Source organism: Scomber japonicus, chromosome 10 (assembly GCF_027409825.1).
Source record: "Scomber japonicus isolate fScoJap1 chromosome 10, fScoJap1.pri, whole genome shotgun sequence".
Classification (NCBI taxonomy): Eukaryota; Metazoa; Chordata; class Actinopteri; order Scombriformes; family Scombridae; genus Scomber; species Scomber japonicus.
In genome coordinates this window covers 1,037,971-1,050,876 of record NC_070587.1, presented here as the reverse complement: position 1 = coordinate 1,050,876, position 12,906 = coordinate 1,037,971, and the positions used below count along the sequence as shown (strand labels likewise).

The window sequence follows — 12,906 nt, the reverse complement described above, 5'->3', positions numbered from 1 at the left end:
GAAGTGTGTGACAGTGAGAATAATTGCTGTGTCAAATCCTCTCGGGCTTCAACATGTTCCTGTTCCTGTTTGATGCGTGACAACTGCCAAGGTGACAAGCGAGCTGTCACAATGCTGAGAGTGAGATAAAGCTCGGAGACAAATATTCAAATACTCGCTCCTGCCCCCCCCCCCCCCCCAGAGTAGTGACACAGCACTGAAAGTATGATATGATGATATTTTTAAACAACTTAATATTATAGATTTTAAATGGTGACAAAAAGACAGTTTATTGTAACAGTAGGTTGGGATATTAAGTAGAACATCCTTCCTTCCTTCCTTCCTTCCTCCCTCCTCCTCTCTTTCTTTCCTTCCTGCCTTCTGTCTGTCCTCCCTCCTTCCTTACTTCCTTCCTTCCTTCATCCGTCCCTTCCTTTCTTCCCTTCCTCTGTCCTTCCTTCCTCCCTACCTCTTTTCTTTTCTCCCTCCCTCCTTCCTTCTTTCCTCCTTTCCTTCCTTCCTTCCTTCCGTCCCTCCTTCCTTCCTTCCTTCATCCATCCCTTTCTCCCTTCTTTCCTCTGTCCTTCTTTCCTTCCTTCCTCCGAACAGATGGAAGTAAGGAAAGGAAGGAAGGACGGAGGAAATAAGGAACGAGGGAGGGAGAAAGGAAAAGAGGAAGGGAAGGAAGAAGGCAGGGAGGAAGGAAAGGAAGGAAGGAAGGAAGGAAGGATATTTTGGGATATTTACAGAAGTTACCAAATATAATTATTTGCCCAATAAAGGGTTAAATGACTGAAGTGGTACCATTTTTGCTCCTTTAATACATCCATGGGTATGATAATCAACAAGAAGAAGGAATTGAAGCAGGGATCTCTGCAGTTTTGTGTCATGTGGAGTAACCGTTGAGCTCAGAGTTATCAAACGAGCAGATGTTTCCCTCAAAATGACATCTGCAACACTTCCACAAGTCTGTCTCTCAGCACTCATCTCACCCACATCTACACTGAAAGACAAGAAGAGACAGCGCTCTCCATTATTCTGCAGAGAGAAACGTCAAAGTCCTTCTAAGGCAAGTCGTCTCACTCGGCGGCAAAATTGGCCACGCCTCCGGGCAGCTATTTGTCCATAGGAAGACCAACCGGCTATCTAAATGAATAGGGAGAGAGCTGTATCTCCATGTCCCGAGGTCTAAGGGACATAAAAACACGATGAAAATCAAACTATAATCGCTGAAAGGGTTTGATGGTTTGGTATCAAATTAACGTTTTAAAAGCCTTTTTCCTTACAGGCAATCTTGGACTGCGCATGCGCAATACTTCACGACAGTCTTCATTTACGGCAGGCACTGGCAGCAAGACGTCATCTTACGCTCACAGCAGAGACAGGAGTTTGCTCACAGTCAACTTTCCCAGATCATAAAGCATTAAAAAATATATGTACACAAAGTAGTATAAACTGCTGATCATGTGTTTTAAAATGTCTCTGTTGAAAATGACTTCCAACGTGACCGCGTAGGACCAGCAAGATGATTGGAGCAACGGCACCAGAAGAGGCGGGACATGTGCAAACACCGGCCATCTTGGCGTTACGTAGTTTCCCAGCATGCATTTCAATGGGAGATTTTTTCAGTGATATGTCTCCTCTTATTATAATGTCTCTGGAAACGTGGCGTGATACCTTCCACAATCCCTGGAGGTGACACTGCAGAGACTGTCGGTGATATAAGAGAACAGGCCTGTCACAATAAGCATCGACTATATGGTACAATAACGTAATTACCAACATCTACACGTCTATAAATCGGCTTATTGTATGATACATGGACGTGACCTATTGACCTGAGTATTGGCACACTTCACATTAGCAGCTAAGAGGCTAATCATGTGACGTTGGTTAAGCGAGTGGGATCCTCCGGTCCTCACTGAGCACATCCTGATCCTGAGTGGAGACTGGAGAAGCGAGCGGCGCCGCTTTTATGGAATTAAAAAAGGAAATAACTCCCATGTCCCAGCTCATAATGGCAGTCTGTGTCTTTACAGAAGCGTAGAGGCAACCCTGCACCCCCCCCCCCCCTTTACATTATTATACTATTATATTATCATTATATCAGTGGTATAAAATTCTAATTCCTCTTCAAATGGCAGTAATATCGCCTATCGTGATTATTTATTAGACAATATATCGTCCAATAAAAGCAGATATCATGACAGGTCTACCTCCTACTAAGGCTCAGAGTCAAATATCATCTGATCTTTGACTGAATATGTAGATATGGCAGATGGAAGGAAAGAAGGAAGGAAGAAAAATAAGACAGAAAGGAAGGAAGGGAGGGAGGGAGGAATAAGGAAAGTGGACCGGATTGGACCCCTCGGCGGGCCGGATCTGGTCCACGGGCCTCATGTTGGACATCCCTGGTGTGGACTGTTGACAGCGACAGTTTTCAATATATATATAATTCTTCGACAATATATCGTCCAATAAAAGCAGATATTGTCACAGCTCTACCTCCTACTACGGCTCAGAGTTTAATATCATCTGATCTTTGACTGAATACGTCGATATGGCAACAAGATTGTAGAAATGACTGTTGGTGATTTCACTAAATATTTACACAATGTGATTTTTTGACCGAGGTCAAAGCAGAAGCTCAGAGGGGATAGAGCATTCTCTGTAGCTGCTCCAAAACTATGGAACGAGCTTCCTTTATATATTAGACACGCCTCCTCACTGTCTGTTTTTAAAACTCGTCTTAAAACCCATTTTTATTCCTGCATGAGACTCTGCTCCTGTTTTACTGATTTATGGTTTTATGGTTTGTTTTAATTATTGTTTTATTGTTTTTAATTTGTTTTAAGCACTTTGTTTCAGCTGTGGTTGTTTTAAAGTGCTTTATAAATAAAGTTGAGTTGAGTTTGGATCATCAGTGATGTGGATATAATGACAAACTGAGTAAAAGGATAATAATATTAGACCTACAACAATCCGGTGAGTTCAGAAAATGATCTTTAAAACCAGGAGAAGACGACTCTTATGTTATATCATGATATACAATAAACCAGGGATGTCCAACATGCGGCCCGTGGGCCAGAACCGGCCCGCCGAGAGGTCCAATCCGGCCCAGTTTCCTTCTTCCTCTTTTCCTTCCTTCCGTCTGTCCTTCCTACTTTTCTTCCTCCGTTCCTCCTTGTCTTCTTTACCTTCCTTCCTTCTTTTCTTCTTTTAATTCCTTCCTTCCTACCTTTCTTCCTCCCTGTCTTCTCTTCCATCCTTCTTTCCTTTCATCTGTCTTCCCTTCCCTTTATTCCTTCCTTCCTTACTTCTTGTCTTCTCTTCCTTCCATCTGTCCTTCCTCCCTTTCTTCCTTCCATCTTTCCTTCCTGTATTCTCTTCCTTCTCTACCTTCTCCTCCTTCTTTTCCTTCTGTCTGTCCTTCCTACCTTTCTTCCTCCCTTCCTCCTTGTCTTCCTTCCTTTCTTCTTTTAATTCCTTCCTTCCTCCCTTCAGTCTATCCTTCCTACCTTTCTTCCTCCCTTCCTCCTTGTCTTCTTTTCCTTCCTTCCTTCCTCCCTTCAGTCTATCCTTCCTACCTTTCTTCCTCCCTGTCTTCTCTTCCATCCTTCTTTCCTTTCATCTGTCTTCCCTTCCTTCATTCCTTCCTTCCTTACTTCTTGTCTTCTCTTCCTTCCATCTGTCCTTCCTCCCTTTCTTCCTTCCATCTTTCCTTCCTGTATTCTCTTCCTTCTCCTCCTTCTTTTCCTTCCATCCATCCTTCCTTTTTAATGATCCGCCCCACATCAGATCAAATTGGTCTGTATGTGGCCCTTGAATGAAAATTAATTCAACACCTCTGTAATAAACCTAAGGAGGGCAGAATAATGATAAAAGGGGGTAAAAGGGAAATAATAGAACAGCTGGAACACCAGGACAGAAACACCTTAGCTATATCACGATATTAAAATATCCAAATCATAACTCGACATCAAGTCTCTCAGCACGATATCGATATATTGCCCAGCCACAGATGTTAAAAATAACATCAGCAACACTTCCAACAAAAGGTGTTAAAGCAGTGAATCCTGTCTCTCAGCACATCTCCACACATCTCCACACATCTCCACACACTGAAAGACAAGAAGCAGCCCTCTCCATGTTTTTTTTGTTTTTTTGCAGAGAGGGAAACGGAGCGTGATACCTTCCACATTTCACCCGGAGGCAGACTGACTGTAGAGATTGTAGAGAGATATATTTAAAGATGGAGATTTGAGATTTTGCAGATTTTAACTACATAATGAGGAACGGGGCGACTCTCTGATTCTCTCTGACCAGGACAGAGTGGGGGGCGAAAGGGAGTCTGAGTAGCCGAGAGACAGATGAGATGACATACATCAACTGCCCCCCCACCACCACCCCACTCCCCCCTCCTCCCCCTCCTCAACCCTCTCCCGCTTTAAGCGTGGCGTCTGCCGAATGTACCGAAGTGAATCTCCTTTAACACAACTCTCTGTCTGCCTTCCTGAAGAGGGGCTAACAGTGTGTGACTCCATTTGTCGCAGGAGGAGGGAGGGAGGAGGAAGAGGATGGTGGGGGGGGTTGTGTGTGGAGGAGGTGAAATGAATAACCTTTCAGGCTAACCTGGCTGGCAACGGGGAGGGGGGGGGGGGGTGGGGGGAGCGGGGGGAGCGTGTGGCATACAAATGATGACACTAGCTCGACTGTGTGCACTCGTTCATGCGGGAATGTAAATGGCGGCGTGATCGTCTGCATGAGAAATTTTAATTTTTTGATGCAGCTGACCCCCGTCTACCCCCCCCCACCCCTACCACCCACCCCGCCCACCCCCACCACCCCCACCACCCACCCCCCCTCCCTCTGTCATTGTTAACAGAGGGCTAAATCTATTTGGGTGCTATCAGAGGAAACACATTAGATTTTTAATTTTTTAATTTTGGGGAGGAGGGGGCGTGTATGTGTGTGTGTGTGTGTGTGTGTGTGTGGGGGGGGGGGGGGGGTAATATCATTTTTGAGTGTACAGAGAGGGAGAACACACACATACACACAGAAAAAAAGGATTATCTTGAAGAAGCTTAATTGTTTCCCAGGCAACTAGTTTCCCCTACTAAGACGATGACTGTGAAATTTCCGCTAGCGATTATTTTACTTTCAAATGACTTACTCGTGTCCTCAAGCTAAATCCTTCATGTGAGCCAACCTAGTTTTTTTGGGCGAGGGTGGAAGGGGGGGGTGGAGGGGAGAGGAGAGAGGGGGGGGGGGTTGAAATAGATTAGAGTCCTCGAGGAAAAACAACATCTCTTCTCGCCTCCAGTTCAATATAAAAAAAAAAGAAAAAAAGAAAGTGGGCTGTGAGCTGGAATGAAAAGGTTAGCTCAGTGTTTGTGGTTAATGATGGCGGGGCTTCTGATGATACCCAGCAGGGGCGATTAATTCATGCAATAAACAAGGCTGTCTAGGGTGTAGTAATTCCAAATCGCAGATGAGTCATACAAAGCTGTTTTCCTCAATCATTTTAAGCAGGTGCCTCTGAACCAATGAACCAATGAACCAATGAACCAATGAACCAATGAACCAATGAACCAATGAACCAATCCTAAAATCATCAGGACACAAAAAAAGAAACCATCTACATCAGGGGGGTCAAACATGCGGCCCGTGGGCCAGAACCGGCCCGCCGAGGGGTGCGATCCGGCCCACTTTCCTTTCTGTGTTTTTTTCCTTCCTTCCTTCCTTCCTTCCTTCCATCTGTCCTTCCTTCCTTCTGTCCTTCCTGCCATCTGTCCTTCCTCCCTTTCTTCCTTCTGTCTGTCTGTCCTTCCTACCTTCCTTTTTTCCTTTCTTCGTTCCATCTGTCCTTCCTCCCTTTCTTCCTTCCTCCGTTTCTTCCATCTGTCCTTCCTTCCTTCTGTCCTTCCTACCTTCCTTCCTTCCTCCGTTTCTTCCATCTGTCCTCCTTTCCTTCTTTCTTTCTTTCCTTCCTTCTGTCTGTCCTTCCTACCTTTCTTCTCTCTTTCCTTTTGTCTCTCTTTCCTTCCTTCCTTTCTTATTTCCTTCCTTCCTTCTCTCCATCTATTTAATGATCCGGCCCACATGAGATCAAATTGGTCTGTATGTGGCCTTTAAATGAAAATGAGTTTGACACCTCTGATCTACATCATCTCCTACAAGCATCCTTGATCCTGTGAGGAAAGGACTTGTGGAGACTCGGTTTCTGTCTTAATTTGGATTTCGCTGATATAGACGAGGAGGTAATTATTTTTCCTGCTGTAATAAACACAGGCAACAATCGATGACAGTGTCACTCTGTGTTATTTAAGTTAATAAGAGCCGTGTGCTCCTGTGCTTCATCTCCAGAGGCTCGCTCGTCTTTGTCATGTCAGGAGAGACTGATGCACACATGTGGTCTGCTGCCACTCGCTCGCCACCGTATCTCTTCCTCAAAGGGTTGAGAGCCGCCGCCGCAGCAGCAGCAGCAGCAGCAGCAGCAGCACACAATAACCATTGTCTGTGGTAAATCCCCAGCAGAGCGAGGGGGGGGGGGTTGAGGGGGGCACGAGAATCAAAACTGTTTTTTAAAGTCACACTACTGCTCATTTCCCACCATTTCACTGCAACCATAATAATGTGATCTGAAAAAAAGGGGGGGGGGGTGGCTGCATTTTCAACAGAGATTGCAGCGTGAGCATGTGTGTGTCTCTCTGTGTGTGTGCGTGTGTGTCTCTGTGTGTGTGTGTGTGTGTGTTATGCAGCTCCAACAATGCCAGAGCGGGCTGGAGTCACTCTAATTCACCTGAGATTACCATCTCAAACACACAAACACAAACAATGGCATTATGGGTAGGCAGACAAAAGCGTGTGCATTACAGCGTGGCCCTTTTTCCTCTATAGGAACAAGGAGCCTTGAAAGCAGCACGTCTCTGTCATCTCCATCCATTACAGCCCGAGCATCTGTACGTACAGGCTGATGAATAATTAGGGAAGTCCCTTGAAGAGAGAAGAGATAGCAGATAGCATCTTCTTACCTGCAGTTTGGAGGAGGGTCTAGTGTGATTTCTGCAAGCTCTTTTTGAATCCTGCAAGAGAAAGATTTCATTGTTAAATCTATGTTGGGAGGGAAAGAGGAGAGGAGGGGAGGAGGGGAGGGTGGAGGGGAGGAGGGGGGTAAAATCTTCAGAGGATGAAAGCTGTAGGAACATTAACTTCTTCTCTGGTGCATGAACTCTGTGTTTCTAGCTTGTGAAGATGTAAAAACATTTCTTCAACCATGTGGAGCAACAGTTCATGTTAACAACACAACGTTCAATGACTTCAGACGACGTTTCATTTAGTCCAAATATCAACATGCACGCTGGAAATGAGCATCATGATGTTTTCTGTCCATATAAAAAACCAGAGAGGTTTCTGATTTCAGCCAAAATCTCACGTTTCTGAGTTGCACAAATACAATTAACAAGGAACAAGAAGCATGAGGATGAACATGTGTTGCTTTGAGAGCAGTTTACTGTGCAAAATAAGGATACCCTAACCCTAACCCAAGACTAACTGAGTGTGAATGCAGCAGCTAAACTCATGTTAATATAAATACGATGCAGCAGACAACAGCAAAACCTCTCATTTTTAATAGTTGAATAATATTTTGAAGTCATTCTGCCAAAACACAAAAGATTTACTAGTTCAAGACTTGGAAATATGAGATTTTGCAGCTTTTCTTGGTCATAAACTACCTTAAATGTGATATTTGAGGATTTTAGGTGATTGATAATGAGTATGTTTCTACTGTTCTCTGATGGTTTATTGAGTAAATGATGATTCAAGAACATAATCTGCTAGATTAATCTATTTATAAGAATTAAAATGAGCATCAAGCATTATGAGAAACTGAGAGACTGCCTTGAGAATTTACAATTTGCAAAATAGAGATTCATGCTGTGAGGATCAAATGAGAGCAAACACAGCAGATAAACTCACGCTAATATAAATACAATGCAGCAGACAACAGCGGAGCCTCTGCTTTTTAATAATTTAATAATCATTTGAAGTCATTTTTCAAACAGAAACTCAAAAGACTTGCTGGTTCATGGCTCTGAAATGTGAGATTTTGCAGCTTTAATTAGAACTAAGACATTTGATGGTGTGATCTAGAGCTGAGATTTATTATAATGAATTTAATCTTTCCACCGTTTTATGATATTTTATTGAGCAAATGATGATTCTAGAAAGTAATCAGCTGGACTAATCTATTTATATGAATGAAAATGAGCATCAAGCACGATGACAAACTGCTTAGTGCGACTGCTTTGAGAGTTTACAACAGATGATGATGATGATGATGATGATGGGGCAGAAACGATGATTCACACAGCGAAGGGCAACTGAGTGCAAAAGCAGCTCCTAACCTAACATTAATATAAACACAGCACTTCAGACAACAGTGAAACCTCTCCATGTTACAGGCTGCCGTTGAGCTGAAGGCCGCTCTTGAAAGACTCCAGCTTTTAAATGAAGTATAGAAATACAAAAAGAGAGATGCTCATAACATCAGTCGCTGTTATAAAAAGACTCTGCAGCGGCCGCAGCAGCAGCAGCCAACCCTTCGCTTTGCTCTACCGGTTGCATAATTCTGTCATCGCCGGGCTTTTTTGGGAGCGAGTGCTAAGACCGGTGGAGGTAAGTGTTGGTGGTTGTGTTGGTGGTGCAGGAGAGGAGGAGAGGAGTGCTAAGACCGGTGGAGGTAAGTGTTGGTGGTTGTGTTGGTGGTGCAGGAGAGGAGGAGAGGAGTGCTAAGACCGGTGGAGGTAAGTGTTGGTGGTTGTGTTGGTGGTGCAGGAGAGGAGGAAAGGAGTGCTAAGACCGGTGGAGGTAAGTGTTGGTGGTTGTGTTGGTGGTGCAGGAGAGGAGGAAAGGAGTGCTAAGACTGGTGGAGGTAAGTGTTGGTGGTGCAGGAGAGGAGGAAAGGAGAGCTAAGACTGGTGGAGGTAAGTGTTGGTGGTGCAGGAGAGGAGGAAAGGAGAGCTAAGACCGGTGGAGGTAAGTGTTGGTGGTTGTGTTGGTGGTGCAGGAGAGGAGGAAAGGAGTGCTAAGACCGGTGGAGGTAAGTGTTGGTGGTTGTGTTGGTGGTGCAGGAGAGGAGGAAAGGAGTGCTAAGACCGGTGGAGGTAAGTGTTGGTGGTTGTGTTGGTGGTGCAGGAGAGGAGGAAAGGAGTGCTAAGACCGGTGGAGGTAAGTGTTGGTGGTTGTGTTGGTGGTGCAGGAGAGGAAAGGAAAGGAGTGCTAAGACTGGTGGAGGTAAGTGTTGGTGGTTGTGTTGGTGGTGCAGGAGAGGAGGAAAGGAGAGCTAAGACTGGTGGAGGTAAGTGTTGGTGGTGCAGGAGAGGAGGGAAGGAGTGCTAAGACCGGTGGAGGTAAGTGTTGGTGGTTGTGTTGGTGGTGCAGGAGAGAGAGAAAAGGAGTGCTAAGACCGGTGGAGGTAAGTGTTGGTGGTTGTGTTGGTGGTGCAGGAGAGGAGGGAAGGAGTGCTAAGACCGGTGGAGGTAAGTGTTGGTGGTTGTGTTGGTGGTGCAGGAGAGGAGGAAAGGAGTGCTAAGACCGGTGGAGGTAAGTGTTGCTGGTTGTGTTGGTGGTGGTGCAGGAGAGGAGGAAAGGAGTGCTAAGACCGGTGGAGGTAAGTGTTGGTGGTTGTGTTGGTGGTGCAGGAGAGGAGGAAAGGAGTGCTAAGACCGGTGGAGGTAAGTGTTGGTGGTTGTGTTGGTGGTGCAGGAGAGGAGGGAAGGAGTGCTAAGACCGGTGGAGGTAAGTGTTGGTGGTTGTGTTGGTGGTGCAGGAGAGGAGGAGAGGAGGAGAGGAGGAAAGGAGTGCTAAGACAGGTGGAGGTAAGTGTTGGTGGTTGTGTTGGTGGTGCAGGAGAGGAGGAAAGGAGTGGTGCTGCAGAGCATGAGAGCAGGAACAGGAATATCTCTTTCAAAATGACACTAATGACACTCAAGTGCCGAGCAGTGTGAGTTACCTCCTTTCTGTGGGTTTAGTGTCACGCTGAATAGCATGCATGTTTGAAATGACAATGCATGTGGGACTATAGTCTTTTTATATAACTTCACACCCCCAGGGCACACAGGGAGAGGCATTTAGTTTAACAAACAACCCCTGTGTAAATGCCTCTCTCCAGAGCCAGATTCAAGCTCTTTCTTTTTCTTTTTTCTTTTTCTTTTTTCTTACCTCTTGGCACTAGTTGAAAGTTTAGCAGCAGTTTTACTCGAGATCTTGGTTTCCTTCTTTTTAGGCTGTGCTTGCTCTCGCTCCTGTTCAGGTGGTACCGATTCCCTTTGTTCGATATCCGAGCTTCCCCCGCTGGTGCTGGGGCTGTCGTCCGGTCTCTGCACTTCGCTGGACATCGTGGGCCCTGCAAATAAGAAAGAGAAAAAAAAGAAAAAGAAAAGTGGATGGCAAGTAATGTCAAACCATCCCTGCGAGTGCAGCAAAGCAAAGTTTCCACTTCACAGAACAATAAAGATGCTATAATGTCAAACTGCCATCTCAGCAAAATGGGGCAGATTTAAAGGAAAGGGAGGGGGGGGGGGGGGTTTAATTGAATCAATCTACAGCTGGATGAGGCTGAGGGTAAAAACAGGGCAGATTGAAAGCTGATGAAAAGACATTTCAATAAGACTACATCAATATGGATTAAAGAAAGCCATTATATATAAAAGTCTATATATTACATTTAAGTGTTTGGAAGACTTTCTATGGCCTAGATTCATAAAACACACCCTCTGTCATTGCTTCCTCTGCTTTATGTGAACAAATAGTGGATGATATTGAAATTTAGGGTCAATTTTAAGATCTAATAGATGAATAAAATGGTTCTTTAATATCCTTGGATGGTGATTTAGTAAAAGAAAAAGCCCAAAAAATAGTAATATACATCTCATCATGAGGGACAGATTAATAGAGACACATGAAAATGAGGAAACCATCCGTGAAGATGAGCAATTGCCCCGGTTCTTTTAAACAATTCAACCCCCCCCCCTCCTCCTTTTCTTTTCTTTTTTTTCTGTTAGACGACAAAGACAAAAGCTTTAAAAAAAAGGGAAAAAAAAGAAAAAGGGGAGCAGGTGTGTGTATGTGTGTGTGTGTGTGTGTGTGTGTGTCCAGACTATAAATATTACATTTAAGAAAAAGTAAAGTGATAGAGATAAGCTGTTTGATATGTAATTAATATTAAAAAACGATGGTGAAGTGGTGAGAAGGGGGGGGGGGGGTGGTAGAGGATGGAGGGATGGATGGAGGGATGGAGGGAAGGGGAAGAGGGGGGGGGGGGTGTTTCATGGTAATGATAGGGGCATCAATGGTTGAAATGTACCCGGTTTCAATAGACGATAGAGATGCCAGGGGTCGATATGGAGATATTATACCCCCCTTTCCCCTCTTCCTCCTCCTCTTACCCCCCCCCCCCCCATAAAAAACAACTACAGGGGCAAGTTAAGATGTGTATATGATTGCAGACCCAGAGAGACAGATCACTTAATGGCTTGTAGGTCAACAGAAGTGCAGAATGGGGGAATCTGGCATTGTTACAGCAGCAAGTGGATATAAGAGATATGAGAGCAGCAATAAGAAAAGAATAAAGGGCAATAATAGTACAAAATATGTAATAATAAAGATAATAGTGACCCCCCCCCCTTCCCTCCCCCCCCCCTCTCCCCCTCCCAAAAAAACCCAATAACAACAACATGAGGGGCAAGTTAAGATGTTTCTATGATTGCAGACATCATTTAATCTCTTGCAGGTCAACATAAGTACAGATAAAATAAAATATAATAAAAACACACAATAGGGGTGGACTGTAAAAGAGAGAGGGGGGGTAGGAGGGTGGTGGTGGGGGGGTTGAAGCCATTATTATTGGGAGCTGGTTTAACATTACAAGGCCGGGGGAGAAAAAAAAAAAGTATGGTGCGTTTACGGTACCACTGAGAAGAGGAGGGGAAGGGAGGGAATGGGTGGTGGTGGGAGGGGAGGGAGGGGGGGTATTTTAAAAAAAAAAAGCAAAACAAGGGGGGGTAAAACAAAAAATGCAGAAGAGAACAGGCCTCAGTGTTATTTAACTAAATGGAAAAAAGACGCATAGAAGAAAAAGAAGAAGAAGAAGAAGAAGGCGTTTTTCTTTTTTTCTTTTTTTTTTTGCAGAGCAGCAGCAGCAGTGACCCAGCCTCGGTAGTCTGCACAAAGGGAGGCTCGTCCCACACATCCACCACCACCACCTCCTCCTCCTCTTCCTCCTCTTCTTCCTCCTCTCTCTCTTTTCCTCCACCACCACCACCACCTCCTCCTCCTCCACTACCACCCCCCCTTCCTTCTCCTTCTCCTTCTTCTTCTTCTTCACTGGAAAAAAAACGACACTTTTCTTTCCACGGGACATTTTTTACTTTACTTTGCGCGTTTCTATTCTCGCCCTAGATATAAGGAATAAAAAGCGCGTGCGTGTGTGTGTGGGGGGGTGTTATTACCTGGTGGCTGTGGCCGTCGATGCTGCAAATTCTGCGTCGTAATCCCAAGGTACCGAAGAAAAATTATATCCTCACTACACGGCCGTGTGCTCGCTCCCGTGTCCTTGCTATTTAACTGGAGGTAGCAGCAGACTAGCAGCAGCAGAAAAGCGATTACAGAAAAAAAAAAAAAAAAAAAAAGCTGAGGCTGCCCCGGACCGCCTCCATGCGCGCTCCCGATCTGCTGTGCGCGCACTCACTGCTGCTAGTGCACGACGGCTGCATTCGGTAGCCTGAGCGAGGAGAAGCGAGGAGAAGGCCCCCCCTCTTTACATAGACTATATAGACTATATCTATTTAACTCAAGCACCTTTAAATTTAATCTCAACACCCCTTAAAATATATATATCATTATTTTATTAACTTTAATTATTTT

The 12,906-nt window shown here is 44.9% G+C and overlaps 1 long non-coding RNA gene across 1 annotated transcript; it reads right to left on the bottom strand.

Moving 5' to 3' along the window:
- Positions 1–7,013: 7,013 nt before the first annotated feature.
- On the bottom strand, positions 7,014–12,603 carry LOC128366678 (uncharacterized). Its single transcript, XR_008321877.1, has 3 exons — positions 12,492–12,603; positions 10,204–10,387; positions 7,014–7,064 (listed from the first exon to the last, which is right to left on the bottom strand). It is a non-coding gene; the product is annotated as an uncharacterized LOC128366678 (long non-coding RNA).
- Positions 12,604–12,906: the final 303 nt, after the last annotated feature.